At 39.1% G+C, this 15386-nt stretch overlaps 1 protein-coding gene across 1 annotated transcript in view; it reads right to left on the reverse strand.

The window, feature by feature from the left end:
* Positions 1–15386, reverse strand: part of DUSP16 (dual specificity phosphatase 16) — an 82970-nt gene that overhangs the window by 66989 nt on the left and 595 nt on the right. The window contains exon 2 of the mRNA XM_024733149.1: positions 9700–9823. The gene's annotated coding sequence lies outside the window, so the exon portion shown is untranslated. The remainder of the gene's footprint in view (positions 1–9699; positions 9824–15386) is intronic.

The following is a 15386-nucleotide window of genomic DNA, read 5'->3' on the forward strand; positions in this document are numbered from 1 at the left end:
CCAAATACAAAGCAGATCAGAGGCATGATGACCAAATCACAGTCTGAGAGCCTTATGTACCCCTGTGATGTTTAATATTTAGATTCTGAATCACCCAAAAGGAAAAAGAACTCCCATTACAAATGATATTGATGTTGTAATAATAGTAACATCACATACTTTTAGAAACCAGAAACCAAAATGTATAGAAGTTACATTTCCCATGCAACATAAATAAACGGATGAAAAATGGAAACGTGATAGTTTTATATATTATAAAATTTATGAAATGCTACCATTTGGAGGGGAAACCTTACACCTTTTTGACATTGATGAATTCTGGGCTACTAATTACCAACCATAAGTTAGTCTTGCCTTTTCACTTTACCTGTGTTCCGGTGGTTATGTTTTTTCATAATTAAATGACTAACATATGACCAGAGGGATGGTGACGAGGAGCCCCACAGGGCCTCGATAATCTTTTGCTATGAAATCACCATGTTACCAAATGCATCTTCAGTCCTTGAGTGGACTGTATAATCTAGATGAAGGATGACATCAGGTGGCTCTGAACATGTGGGCAGCTTTTCACGATGTAGCTCTCTGAAGTTGCCTCGGCCCCTGCACTACCCCTCCCCTGCTCACACACTGGCTATATTTAGCATTTTGGCAAAAGAAGGGACTGGCAATATTCCATCAAGACCTGACAACAGGCCAGAAGGCAATGGAGATGCCTCGGATGGCCAAGGACAAAGACACTGCTGGACTAGATAGCCTGGGTTCTATTGCGAGCACGACCAGAAACTCGCTCTTTCTGAGTCATCATGCATATTCCTCACCTATTCCTATGGGGTTTACTGGATTCTGCTTGTTTACCTTATTACCTCATTGAATACCGTTAGCATTAGAGCATTTTAAGTCATAGCGCCGCATGGCGATAACGTAACTCCATATAACTAAGATGAGCTCCCTAAAGACTGCTTATCTGTCAGACGGTATCTGTGAGATGCAAAAAATTAGAACTACCAAGTGCTTGAAATCTAAAAGTAATTCTAAGCATGTCCTATCAGAGTCCACAGTAACCTTCAACATCAACCACCACAATCACATTACTTTTTAAAGATTACCAAAATATCACTATGAAAGCCATGGACAGGGAATAAACAAATCAGTTGGGTACGATTTCTTTAAACCTAGCATTTAACACAAAAAGATAGCTAGTTTTACAGAAACGAGAATTCACTGAATTTAGTTCTGTTTGTTCTATGTGTTCAAAACAACAAATACACTCTCCGATGAACTTTGGCTTCTATTTCCTCATGACTGTGAATAGGTTTAAAAAATAACAACTGCTGTATTTCTCCAGGGTGAAGTCCAAGCCCAAGCTCAAGCACTCTACCACGTGTGAGGACTCATGTGAGGTGGCAGTTAAAGAACTGACCTGTAGGCCCAGGATCTGGAGGTGACACCATACTATAAAGAGCCAAAGGAGTTAAAAGTTAGCAAACCAGGGGCTTCCCTCGTGGCGCGGTGGTTAAGAATCCGCCTGCCAACGCAGGGGACAAGAGTTCCATCCCTGGTCCGGGAAGACCCCACATGCCGCAGAGCAGGAATCCCGTGCGCCACAACTACTGAGCCTGCGCTCTAGAGCGGCAAGCCACAAATACTGAGCCTGCGTGCCACAACTACTGAAGCCCATGCTCCTAGAGCCCATGCTCTGCATCAAGAGAGGCCACGCAACGAGAAGCCCGCGTACCGCAACGAAGTGTAGCTCCCGCTCACGGCAGCTAGAGAAAGGCCACACACAGCAACGAAGACCCAATGCAGCCAAAAATAAATAAATAAATAAATGCATTAAAAAATTAATAAAACAATATAAAATAAAAAGTTAGCAAACCAAAGATCCAATAGGACTTTGGTGGAGTGCTTCTTACTAGCCATCAACAAAGACTTCTTAGTCTAGGAGTCACATATTACTGAGGTTCCAAGGGAACTTTAGATGTTAGAGGTTAGTTGGTAAAAAGCAATACTCTCAAAACTCGGTATTTTACATCTGGAACACACCTCAGTTATCACCTTGTCCACCCCCCTGGTTTTATAGGTAATAAGGAGGAGGAGGAGGGATAGGAAGAGGAGGATGAATGAGGCCTCAAATGCTCTTTGGGAGTAAAGCCCTCAATTAAACAAGCTGCACTGACAGTGGCTAAAGATGGGGGAGTTCCTCCGCAGTTACTGCAGTTCCTCTGCTCTGCTCACTGCATTTCTGTATCCTGCACTATAGCCCACCTGATCTGTGAGCGGTTCTACTCTGCTAATTCATATTTTAACGAGAAAATGGCATCTTACAAGTCAACAACATTAAATAACCGATCAAAAGATGGGCAAAGGACTTAGACACTTCCCCAGAGATGATACACAAATGGCCAACAAGGAGATGAAAAGGTGCCCATCATTACTAATCACCAGAGAAATGCAAATCAAAACCACAACGAGGTATCACCTCACACCTTTAGAATAGCCATTATTAAAAAAAAAAAAACAACACGAAAATCACAAGTGTTGGCAAGGATGTGGAGAAAATGGAACCTTTGTCCACCGTTGGTGGGATTGTGAATTGGTACAACTGCTGTATAAAACAGTATGGCAGTTCCTCAAAAAATTAAAAATAGAATTACCATGTGACCCAGGTATTCCACTTCTGGGTATTTATCCAATAGAATTACAAGCAGGGTCTCCAGGAGATAATTGTACATCCATTATTCACAATAGCCACCCCAATATCAACAGATGAACAAAATGTGATTAAACACACAATAATAATACAATATTACTCAGCTTTAAAAAGGAAGGAAATCCTGCTACATATGTCACAACATGGATGAACCTTGAGGACATTATACTAAGTGAACTAAGTCACAAAAAGATAAACGCCGTACGATCCACTTATACGAGGTATCTAAAACAGTCAAATTCATAGAAACAGAACATGGAACGGTGGTTACCAGAGCTGGGGGAGGGAGAAAAGGGGATCTGTTGTTTGACGGGTATAGAGTTTCAGATCTGCAAGATGTACGAAGGTCTAAGGGTCTGTTTCACAACACTGTGGACATTCTTAAGAGTACTGAACTGTAGCTTGAAAATGGTTACAATGAGAAATTTTACATTGTTTTTAACCACAATTTTTTTTAAAAAAGAAAAGAAAGAAAATGGTAATAGATCTCTTCCCTCTTTTTTTGCTGCGTCCCTCCCAATCTTTCATACCTAGAGGGCCGAGAACTGCTCCAGGACACTGTCTTCCTTCCCCTAAACTAGCCTACGGTAGCAGCCAACAAGCACTCGGATCCTACACGCAGCGAGCAGGGCTGCTCTGCAGTCACAGGTGAGAGGGGGAAACGGCCAGGAGAGGACTTCAGGTGGACTGACCTCCACTTCTGACTGTGACTTCACCCCTCAGCCTAGGAGAGTGGAGACTGATGTGCTGGACCCCTGGATGAAGAGCCCCTAGGGCAAAGAGTAACGTGTTTCATAGTGATTTGCTTGAACCATGAAGAGCAGATAATCAAGAGGTGCTAGCAACAAGTATAAACTCCCGGATGACCAAGGTCACAGGCTACACTTCTTTGCATCCCTTCTAATACCTCACTCTTAGACGTCACTCAGTAATACCTGTTCATGCTGATAACAGTGACATGCCGATGACCACTACCCAAAAGAATGGATCTTTGGTCCAGAAGAAAAGCCTACCAGACTCAGAAGTCCAAGTGCTCACTGTAACAAATGAACTAAGGTCATAAAAATCTCCACTGATCTCACAATAACTTTCATTAAGAACTTGTGTAAAACGACTTTTTCCTGGCAAGTGGATACGATACTGCCTAACACTTGGTACCTGGAAATCCAACCCCCCACCATATACTGTGTCACCTTAACATCATGTTAATTACATTCTATAATGAGACAGCCACTGGCAGCATCTAAGGTCCTGCCAAACAGGTCATTCGTTTGCCAGAAAAAATTGCTTGAGTTTGTCCTTCAGCTAGGACTGTATTCAAGAGAAGAAGGGGTTTTCCACTGTACATGATTTTTATTGTTGGTTAAAAAACCAAGAAGCTATAAAATCAAGCTTCCTGAATATTTACATTAACAAGGCTCTTAGTCACTCACACAATGAAAAATGAAAACAACTGCTTTAATTATACAGTTAAAAGGGTTTCAGTAGAAGGAAAAGTTTCTGTTATTTGGATATTCTACAGTAATGAAATTAGACGCTGCCCCTAAGCTGTTTAAAACAGCTGTTAAATATATATACATACCCCCATTTTATTCTTAAAATTACACTCCAAACTGCAGATGTCTTTTGGCCCCTTTGAATGCCAGAGTTAATAATGTTTACCTCCAGGATCTCCCAATACTGATAAAACACAATAAACTGCATTGGGATCCTTCTATAAGATTTTTGTTGGATAGAAGACTAATCCTTTTCAGGTTAACATTTCAACAGCCTCCTTTATAAGCAGTGTAATTGCCTGGTAATTTGTTAGAATCGGAAATATGATTTTCAACTCACTGTATATCCGAATTCATATAATCTTGACGGGATTCTGTGGGAGGAGCCAGATCACCGCTCTCTCTGAAACACAAGTAGAATCCCATTTCAAGACATTTGAAACATCAAAGGTTCTGCCTCATTCGAGTCAAGTTCAGTTGTTACAACGCATGAAGGGTATCACTCTCCTTTAGCTGTCCTCTAATTTTATCTAAGGCAAATACGCAGTGCAAACACTGTTAACAAATAAGAACAAATGCCCCACAAACAAAAGGCGGTGTCCTACCAGGTTTCAACCTACAGTGCTTCAAGTCCTTCCCCTGCCGGGTCAGATGGCATTTTCTCAGAACACAGTTCTGAGGCTATTTTGATTACAGACTACAGATTACACGTATATGTATATACATATATTACACGTATATGTATATGTTCCCCTATTAAAATAAAAATGCTATTAGTTTTCCACTTTCAGTGGAAATTTGGGGCATAAATAATATCATATTACCTAACTGCCAAAAAGCCAAAACCTAATTTTAAGCTTCAACCTTCTATACCATCAAGATCTTTATTAGAGACACTGCCCAGCTATCAAGATGACCATAAAACACCAAACACTTCTATATCCTCTCTCTAATCCTGTCCACTTTTTTTTCTTTTTCCTTTTGGCCACACCGTGTGGCTTGTGGGATCTTAGTTCCCCAACCAGGGATCAATCCTGGGCCCCCAGCAGTGGGAGTGCAGAGTCCTAAGCACTGGACCTCCAGGGAATTCCCCCGTCCACTTTTTTTGATTAAAAAGATAGAAATGTGAAATGATCTCAAAAGACAGGAACAAAAGAAGAGATAAGAATGTTTAAAGCAGAAGGTACCTCAGAGATTATCTAATACAATATTCTTATTTCACAGTTGAGGAAGCTGAGACCTAATCGTCTCTAAATTAGCTCTACGACCAGCTGGGATTCAGGTCTGTGTAACCTTCCACTAAAATAAGAAAGAAAAGGGAACGTGTAAGACAGAAGGAAACACATAAAATAGTCTCCGAACTAAAGGAAAGTCGATGTATTGAGCTACTGAATACTCTGTGCTTTCCTTTCTGCATATTTGTGACAGACACACAGCCAGCTACCTAAGAGACATTTCCTCCCCTCTAATGGCTGAGTCCCAGTTTTTCCTGGGCAGCAAGCAATGTGTCTAAGCCTAAGAATTGATACACGATGTGCGTTACACCAAACCTGGTACCCATTCCCCTTGTACCTACACTCATTTGCCCAGTATCTCCTGTGAGGGGAGGCGGTCTTGTGTGAAAGAGTTCAAGCAAAAGAGACTTCGGCAAAAAACTGGATGGAAGCTTCTGGGAAAGATTTTGTTCTCTGTCAGGCAAGCACAGGAATAGGGACTGCTTGCTCTACTTCCTCCTTCTTGCCTTGAAAGGGGATGTGATGCCTAGAGCTGAGGCAGCCATTTTGTGACCTGGTGGCAGTAAGGGAACATGCGAAAGACGGCAGAGAACCTGGGGCCCTGAGGCCACTGCTGAGCAGCTGGACCTCCTGAGACCACCTACCTCTGAACTTCTGTGAACTGCATAATAATAAATAGCTTATGGTTTAAGCTTCTGCCCATGGCTTTCTGTTAACTACAGCTGAAAGCAGTACTGAATTTAAAAAGATATTTTGTGTGCCCTATGATTCTCCTGCCCAAGCACTCCCATTACAAATGTATACTGTACTTACACATATGCAACTAGAAAGTGACAAGATTATATGTCTCCTGCAGAGTTAACAGAGCCCGGTTTAATTACTTTACAGTTACAGCACCTCAACGATATGACCCTATTAAAATAAACGTCACCAGTAGATAAAACACAAGGGAAAAAAACATGACTCAGAATCACGTTTGCTCTTGATTACTGACTTTGATCCTTCCTTCTGCCATCTCAAATCCCTTCTGGAAACGAGCACCACATCCATAACAAACTGATGAATGATATCTATCTGAACTAAATTCTTCTGTCTCCTTTAATCATAATTGCCTGTTAGTAAAAAATTAAATATTAAAATGTCATTCTTGAATTTGCCGCCCCAAACCTGGCCCAGTCAATATTTTCACATACTGATGCCTGTAACCGAAGCTTAGAGACTTACCAGCAGCACACCAAATTCACGGCACTGCTGTTTTCTCCTGCACAGGTTATAATAATAGAACTTGAACACTGGTAAGACGTTCGAAGTCAGACTACCCAGTACGGTTATTTCAATAGTTATTTTAACTGTATTTTGATGGAAATCTTTCAAATATACGTTCATCTCCACGACTCCAGCTGCATCCACCTCTGTATGTCCCTGGGCCCCGTTCTCCCTGTGTTCACCCCACAGTCTTCCTCTGCCCCCCATCATTCATCTCCATCTCTGCCCACAGCCCAGTTCTGCCTGCAGCGCCGCCCGTCATCACTAACGTCTGCTCCATTCACAGCCTCCCTGGTTGGAAGAAACAGACAATGGCCGTGAACACCTGTTTTCCTCTCAGGTGTGCTAGCATCTCTCCCCTGCTGTCACTCAAGGAGAAACATGGCTGAGTATCCTGATTTTGAGCATAGATACAAATGAGTATGGACGTATATATGTAGACCCAGTGCTTTTTTAGCTTAAAAAAAAAATACAGAGAGAACAAATGCTCATTTTTCATTAAGTCGTAAAGCGCTTTTTACCAACTCCACCCTCTGTCTACCCTTCACCCACCACTCTCTGAGGTTACACCACCTTCCACCACTACGATCTCCGGACCACACGGCTCGTCCCACACACTAACGTATTTCCCTCTTGCTGACAAATTAATCGGCTAAGATGGAAACATTACTTTATTGATACAGATATCTATGTTAGACTCCTCTAAGAATATGTTAGGACAGAGCACCAGTTTACATCAGCATTTTCAAAGTGTGATTCAGAGATGCCCCGGGGTGAGGTCCCCGAGACCTTTTCAGGGGATCCACGATGTCAAAACTCCTTTTAGTAATACAGAGATGTTACCTGCCTTTTTCACAACAGTGAATCCAGAGAATACATAGTGTGCGATGATAATGTATCATTCTGACAGCTAAGGAAACATATGCTTGTATATTCTTGTGTTTAGAATGTTCTAAGGTATAAGTTTAAGGTATAAATATGCATGTTTTCAGAAAATTTCAGTGTGTGCTCAGTACCTCTATGTTCCTAGCAAGGGCAATCTTTGGTTATATCGGCTATCATCTCCACTACCTCATTATCCTCCAATGAATTCATTGAGGGTTTAAAGAAAAAGAAATGGAATGTTTTAAAGTTTGACATGATGAGCTCTTCAGAAGCAAAAGACTGTTTTCAAATTAGAAATGAAAAAGCATCATAAAAGTAAATGATCAGAATGCACGGGTTGGAGCGGTGCACAGGATAGCTGAGAAACTAAGAAAGCTTTGCCCCGCTGACACTACTGAGTGTCTGCTGGACGAAGGGGCCGTAAAAGAGATCACAGCAATGGCACTTCCAACGATGCAGCAGCTCATCAAATTAAATGTTAATATCTACAAGTTAATACCTCTCCTTAGCACTGCACTTTTGCTTTATAAGTGGACAAATCTGCAGACATGGGTGGACTTAGTTTTGTTTTTATTATTCCAGTATCCATGCCAACTAATCATTGCAGGGCTTCTTTTATGTGTATGCTTGGCAACAGATACGAGGGCTGCCGAATTACTCAAAGTATTAAATAACTTTACGAATCTCTTGATTTACCCTGAAACGACCATGCTGGTATCTCCTCTGATGGTACAAAAGCAATGGAGGGCAAAACTGCTGGCACTTCAGCGTGAATCACGGCAAGGGCACAAAACTTCACCGGTGGTAATCATACCCTTCACTATCGATCACTTTGAAAAAGCCCGTTTCACAGATGCCTTTGATAAAACAGTAAAAGTTATTAATTTTATTGAATCTCACTCCTGAGGACGTGGTCTTTTTAATAATCTGTGTGATGAAATGTGAGCATTTCATCATACCAAACATGTAGAAAAAGCATTTCTACATACCTAACACATAGGCCGTCTTGAGGAAAAGCATTTCTACATACCTAATACATAGGCCGTCTTGAGGAAAAGCATTTACGCAGCTGAGCTGTGAGCTAAATTATACACTTTGTCCAGAGAACACCATCTTTGCTTTTAGCAAAAGTAACAGACCCCATTCTTTTAGAACGACTGGCAGACAACTTACTGTTATATACAATTATTTAGACTTAGGTACCTGGTATTTTCTCTAAAGGAAATAAAGTGAGTCTGGTGCTTCAAGGAAAGAAACTAACAATATCTGTTGCTGATGATAAAATTTGAGCTTTCAAGAAAAAACCAGAATTTTGGAAAACTTGAACTGCATACCAAAATCTTGATTGCTTCCCACTTCCTAAAGACTTTTTGGATGAGATTCATGGTCATATTAATGAATGTGATTTGCTAAATACTGTGTAATCAAATGTGTCAACACTCAGTCAACTGTTATTTTTCAAATGACCAATGTATGATGTTATAAAATCACACACAGGTCAAAGATCCATCTGAAGTGCAAGGTGGACCAATAGATTTTTACATTACAGAGTACAAAAAATTCATGGATAAGGTTTCAGATTCAACGCTGCAACTAACCCTTAAGAATCGGCCACTTGCTGAGTTTTGATATATCGAAGAATGTTCACAATTATGTGAAAAAGACACTAAAATACCCCACCCTTTTGCTACTCTGTATCTGTGTATAGCGGGGGTTTCTTCATGTACTTCAAACAAAGCAACATGTCACAACGGACAATATAAAAGCAGTTATGAAAATCCAGCTATCTTCTATGTAGCAATGCATTAGAGAGAGTCTCACTACATTTTTTGTTTTGGAATACCTTTTTCATTAAAATATGTTATTTACGTTAACCTTCCATGTGTTCGTTACTTTTAAGTGAATAAGTGTTTTAAGCATTTCTCAGTTTTAATTTCTAATATGCTAAATATTGACAGATATAGTCCACATAAACAAAAGATCTTTGGGGTTCCAGTAATTTTTAAGAATGCAAAAGTGTCCTGACACTAAAATGTAAGAAAACCTCTGGTTTTTAACACCACAAAAAAGAGTGCTTTTAAGTATGTGTACATAACAGAATGGGCACCTGAGAATGAGTCAGAAGGTCTCGGCTCCAGGTCCGCTGCCACTTCTTACTTGCTTTGGGATTTGGATAAATTAGTCTCTCTAAGGTCTTAGTTTCCTCATCTGTGAAACAGGTAATTCATGTCCTGTTCAGAGGATAAAAGACAAAATACGTGAAAACAACTTATAAATTACAGGTGTATTATTTATAAGATCTCAGAGTTAAGAGTTTTAACCTTGTGACCATATTTCTACAAAGTTATCCCTATTTAAAAATTATTTTTTTACTAAATGCAGAACTTACAGAAAATGCACAGGGGAGAGTTTCTGATTGGTCAATTAGGTCAAACGTCCAACCACATAATTTTACTGTATCAAATTTCGTCCTCTACAGTTATGATTGGTAATGTGTGTTAACTATTATGTATATTTACAAATACACACAAAGGTACAGAAAATAGTAACAAACCCCGATGTACCCTCAACAATTATCAAAAATTTGTCAATATTGTTTCATTTCCCATTTGTGTGTGTCTGTGCCTATCCTGAAGTTTTTAAAAACAAATAATAGGCATCATTTCATTTTGCCTGGAAATACTTCCATATGTATCTTTAACAGATGAGAATTTTTTAACATAACCATAATACCATTAATATAGATAAAAACTTCATAGTTATAATTCTTAAGTATCATCTAATACACACTCCATGTTCTAATTTCCTGATTGCCTCCAAAAAAGAGTCTTTGTTAGTTTTTAGTTGTCTTGTAGCATCAAAATATCATTCTTACCAGTTAATTTACAAGTGAATATAAGATTATCAGCTAAAGCTGAGAAGGAAGAAGAAATAATACCATGCTTTATATACCATGTACAATTTATAAAACAAAGTCAAGAACTATTTTTCCTGAGAAATGTGCTTCTCCTCCAAGAAAACAACAAACAAAAAGAACAAGAGGAACCCACTACAAAATAGGCCAGACTGGGGACACTTGAGCATTCTGAGAAGTGACCAGAAGAGGACATAGCTCAGCTGCTCAGGAAGGGAAGAAATTGTAAGAAACCACCACCTGCCATTTCAGAAAAGATGAGGTCAGGTCAGCCCCAGGGTCAGGCAGGCTGGAGGTGAGGTCAGGGTCCAGGTCCCAGAGTGAGCATAAAGCTTAAACAAGCCGGGTGCCCAAGGCTGGAAGGCAACCACCTGCAGGCTTCAACTCAACGCTCAAAAATCAGTGCTCTAAGCTAGAGAGGGAATGCAACCACCATCAAAAGTAACTATTGGGCTTCTCTGGTGGCGCAGTGGTTGAGAGTCCGCCTGCCGATGCAGGGGACACGGGTTCGTGCCATGAGAATTCAATTTACTCAGCAAACATTTGTCAAAAGTGAACTCAGCTAGGCACTATCCTAAGATATGAGTTATATTTTTTGAGCAGTTAAACAATGAGCAGTATATGTCTCTACACATGACTTTCCCTATTAATTTTAAGCGGAAGAATGGAGATATTTAATATTAATTACCTTGCCATATACCATTACAATTTATATTTATATTTTTCTGTAAACTGAAGTTTAGCCCACCTATCACCCAGACATTAAAACAAATTTGATTTCTACTGTCCTTCCCACATGTTTGAAGAGTACACGTCACATTAGCTTTGATCACACACATCACAGACCCCTAGCATTTATCACTACAATTAGTTCTTTTCTAAATGGAGTATCTAGTTTAGAAGGAAATCAAGGAAATGTTAAAGAATCTCCCACTTCCTATGAAAATTATTTTATTTTCCATAAGCTTATTCCAAGCGTGTCAGAATGTATTGTAGATGAAAACTGGTTAGGTGCATACAGAAAAATTTTCAAGATGTGGTTCTATAGGCACATACACTTAATATAAATCCTTTTTGAAAATCCTTTACCGCAGTTCCACCTATAATTTTTTTTTTTAAGTTTAAAACTACAGAAAGAATGGAGAGTGAGAGAACACATTTCTTTAAAAATGCTTGAGAAGTACTTCATAAATGTGTCCAAAAACATGAACGAGTCACTAAGAAATTTTTAGCTGACACTACAAAGGACATCTTGTCAACAACAACAGTAAAACCTGGCAGTCAGACAGCTACAGAGTCCAGACTTCCCCATTTCAGAACTGACACTTTTGTATCAGGTCTACTACTTGTAGAAAAACAGTAAAAATCCTAAGTTTAAAATAATATTTCCGGTGAGACCACTAACTCCCCTATCAATCTGTAAGGAGAATGATTAACCACACAGAGCGCAACACAGCCCAAATTTACCATCGGATTCCTGCACCATGTGGATGAGGCCTGGAGGGGGTGTCACCCTTGACCCCATTTTCTGGTAACTGAGCTGAAGAGCTTACTTGTAGTTTCTGTACATCTTTTGTTTTGTGCGCTCTCATACAAGGTACCATCAAAACAAACTGTCCTTGGAGTTTAGCTTCACTTTATAGCACTATTGTGATTATCGTTCTTAATGGAGAATCTTACCTAAGTATACAGCCCAATACATACAACTCTAAGTAAACTGTAAAGAATGACATTAACCTCACTGTAAAAACATGAGGTTCTTAGCAAATAACAGAAGAATTGCATACAAATTGTTAACAAGGAGTTAAAAACTCAAAGCGTGCATGCTTCAATCTACAAAATATTACGTAGGTTTCTTTTTAAAAATTGGTTAAAGATGAAGTCAATTAATGTGTAGACGTCTATTCAAATCGATTTGGACTGCAAATAAATAAGTTAAATCATTAACATTATCCACCAGGATATCACAGGCAAAATAGGTTATTCACAGAATAAGTGGGGCTATAAAAGAACACTGTAAAATTTCCTCTACTCTGTTCATTACTATCTTCACAAGACATCACTCTCTGACATCAGATTTTCCATGTAGCGTTTACTTGTTTACTGCCCTTCTGTCTTCTCCCACTAGAATGTAAATTCCATAAGGGCAGAAACCTTATCTTATTTTCCACTCTATTCCAGGTTCGGAGAACAGTGTCTAGCACACAGCAGAGGTTCCAAACAAATCCGCTGAATGAAGGGATGGATGGATGAATGGCCTCTCCCTTTCACCTCCCCTACTTCCTTTCCTCCATACTCATGTTAACCATCCTTTGAGGCCAGGGTCAAACTCTACTATCCCTATGAAGACTAGGTCCCCAATTCTCCAGTCTCTTTCTCCTTCATACCATGAATTTGGCACTTCCCAGCTGTCTGATAACTGTTTATCCTTGCATATGTATATAGCTCCTTTAAAATTCTCATAATCCTCATTCTGGGCAGGGACCCGTGCCCCTAACCTTTGGTATCCACCTCAGGATGTGTAAAGAGTACACCACCAATAAACGTTCTGTTTGACTCATTCATATCTGTAGTCAGTCCAGAAATCAATTTAGTTAAGAGTTTCAACATTTTATAACATAGCCCTCCCTTTTCAATAACTCAACTGAAATTGCAGGGGGTGCCCCTCTATTTTTTAAATTTATCTTTGTCAATTTCAAGCTTTACATTCTCATATACACAACTATAGCTACTCATAATGCACTTTATCCATCCTCCCCCCCCAAGGTTAATTTTTGTATGTAATAAAAAAATCTTGTGACTTTTTGATGATACCTACAATGAGGTATCTAACCCCAATCAAGATGGAGGTAAAGTTTCATCACTCTCTTCCTGTTGCTGAGGTATTGGAGGGTATTTTTTCTTTTCGTGCCTTTTTCCTTTCATGTCAAGATGTATCCCATTTCCTTCTTCCCTGATCATAGCCCTGGCAAGCTTTTATTATTTCTTTGTACCTGTCCTTGGTAATCTGCCTCAGATCCTCCTTTTTGAGCCACTCCTGTTTCCTTCAGTCATTTATTTGATTACATTTCAAACTTCTCAGTTTGTGTATGAGACTGGCGCCTTCTTAAAGCCTGAGCCTGCTTCTTTAAATCTGGCCAAACTTTATGAACCCTATATCCTTTCACAAAGCCAACCAACCCTTGGTCATCTGGGCTAAATGAAATGTACAAAAATATCAGATTATCCACAACACAACATAATCAGAAAAAATGTGACATCTGGCTTTGGAATATATCATATGTGGCTTTGGGCAAGATTTACTTTCTTAATTATATTTTTGCTTAAGCCACCGTTAGAAACATTTTCTTTTATGATGGTGGATATCTGTCTTGGTTTTAAATTTTGACACAGTTAATTGTTTTTAAAAAGCCAATCAAACATCAACTGTGGGTTTTCCTATGAAGCCTTTTTAACTAGTTTTTTCAATCTGTTGAAAACTGTCATAAAATCTGGTTTCTGTTTCCCCTGATTTATTTCTTCCCTGTTCTTGGGCTTCTGATCCAAATCAGCTTACCCTATATTAATTTACTTCTTTAATTTAAAGTACCATTTGCTTGAGAATGCAAAGCATTATAAAAACATTACACATCTAGTGAAATTTTCAGCCCAAATAACACCGGATAGAAAACTCTGTTGTTGTTTTGTTTTTTTTTTGATACTCCAGGAAAAGTTGGGTTTCTAGGATATATTACACTGGTAATGCTAGCAAATTATATTTAGTGGGCTATTACGATTGGCTGGAAAATAGAAAAACATTAATTTTGAACAGCTATGTAAGTCAGCTTCATCAATATATAATCCCATAGGCCAAAAACTCTATAGAATTAAATTCCCGATACAGGCATTTATAGAAAAGAGCATCAAAACAAACTCACACATCAACCCTGGCCCTTCTCCTGACCCCAGCCTAAACTCTGCACCAATCTCAGACTTGATCTCAGCCTCACTGCCGCAAATGAGTTTCTAATGTTTAAGAAAAAGGGAAAGAACTAGGTTAACAGGATCTTCTCTTTTGCCCCCTTTTCAGTTACTGCCATTAAGCTTTTGTTCAAAGAGATCCTTAATCCTTAATTTTACACGACCGTTTTCACTTTGCAGCTATTCAATTATTTTACATTCCAATGCGCATTTACAGCACTTGAACCTATTTTTTTTCATGTTATTCACCATACTACCAGCAGAATGAAGAATAAACTCATTTCTACTTTTTCCCCCCCATGTAGAACTTTGATAAGTACAAATTATTTTTACCTAAAAGCCAACTTTTGGGCTGGTGTCTTTTAGGCGAAGTTTTTACATAAGATGTTAAATGTTAACCCCCCAAAAACCTTTTTAACAACAAGCTTTCACACAGTCATCAAACTCAGTTAAATTCCAGAACTTTACTTAAAAAACAAAAAACTTTCACAGTGCCTAGTCACATTTTGACTAAAATCCCCATTCAAAGCCCCAGATTTTTAGTTTTTTAATTTACCTTCTCCAGGCTGCTGCCTTCACCAAACACAGAATTCCACAAGTCTCAATTAACTACGGCCTCCCCAGCTGTTTATCCAATACACATGATTCTCAAGCAAAGGTAAATAATTCACAAGTGACTAATTCAATTGGTAAGAATTCTTTTAAAAATTTACCTCGACTTCAAAAATTTCTTTTCAGAATAGCATAAATCCTTTGAGGAAACAGTTGTCACCTATGTGCACTCATAAGATGAGTGGCTTAAAGAGGCATTTTTCTGACAGTCTAAGTTCCCCAAATACTAGTCATAAGGTCTTTCATGGATGGTAAATTTCACTCACACACACACACACACACACACACACACACACACACACACACAC

This window comes from Neophocaena asiaeorientalis, unplaced genomic scaffold (assembly GCF_003031525.2).
Source record: "Neophocaena asiaeorientalis asiaeorientalis breed wild unplaced genomic scaffold, Neophocaena_asiaeorientalis_V1.1 scaffold150, whole genome shotgun sequence".
Classification (NCBI taxonomy): Eukaryota; Metazoa; Chordata; class Mammalia; order Artiodactyla; family Phocoenidae; genus Neophocaena; species Neophocaena asiaeorientalis.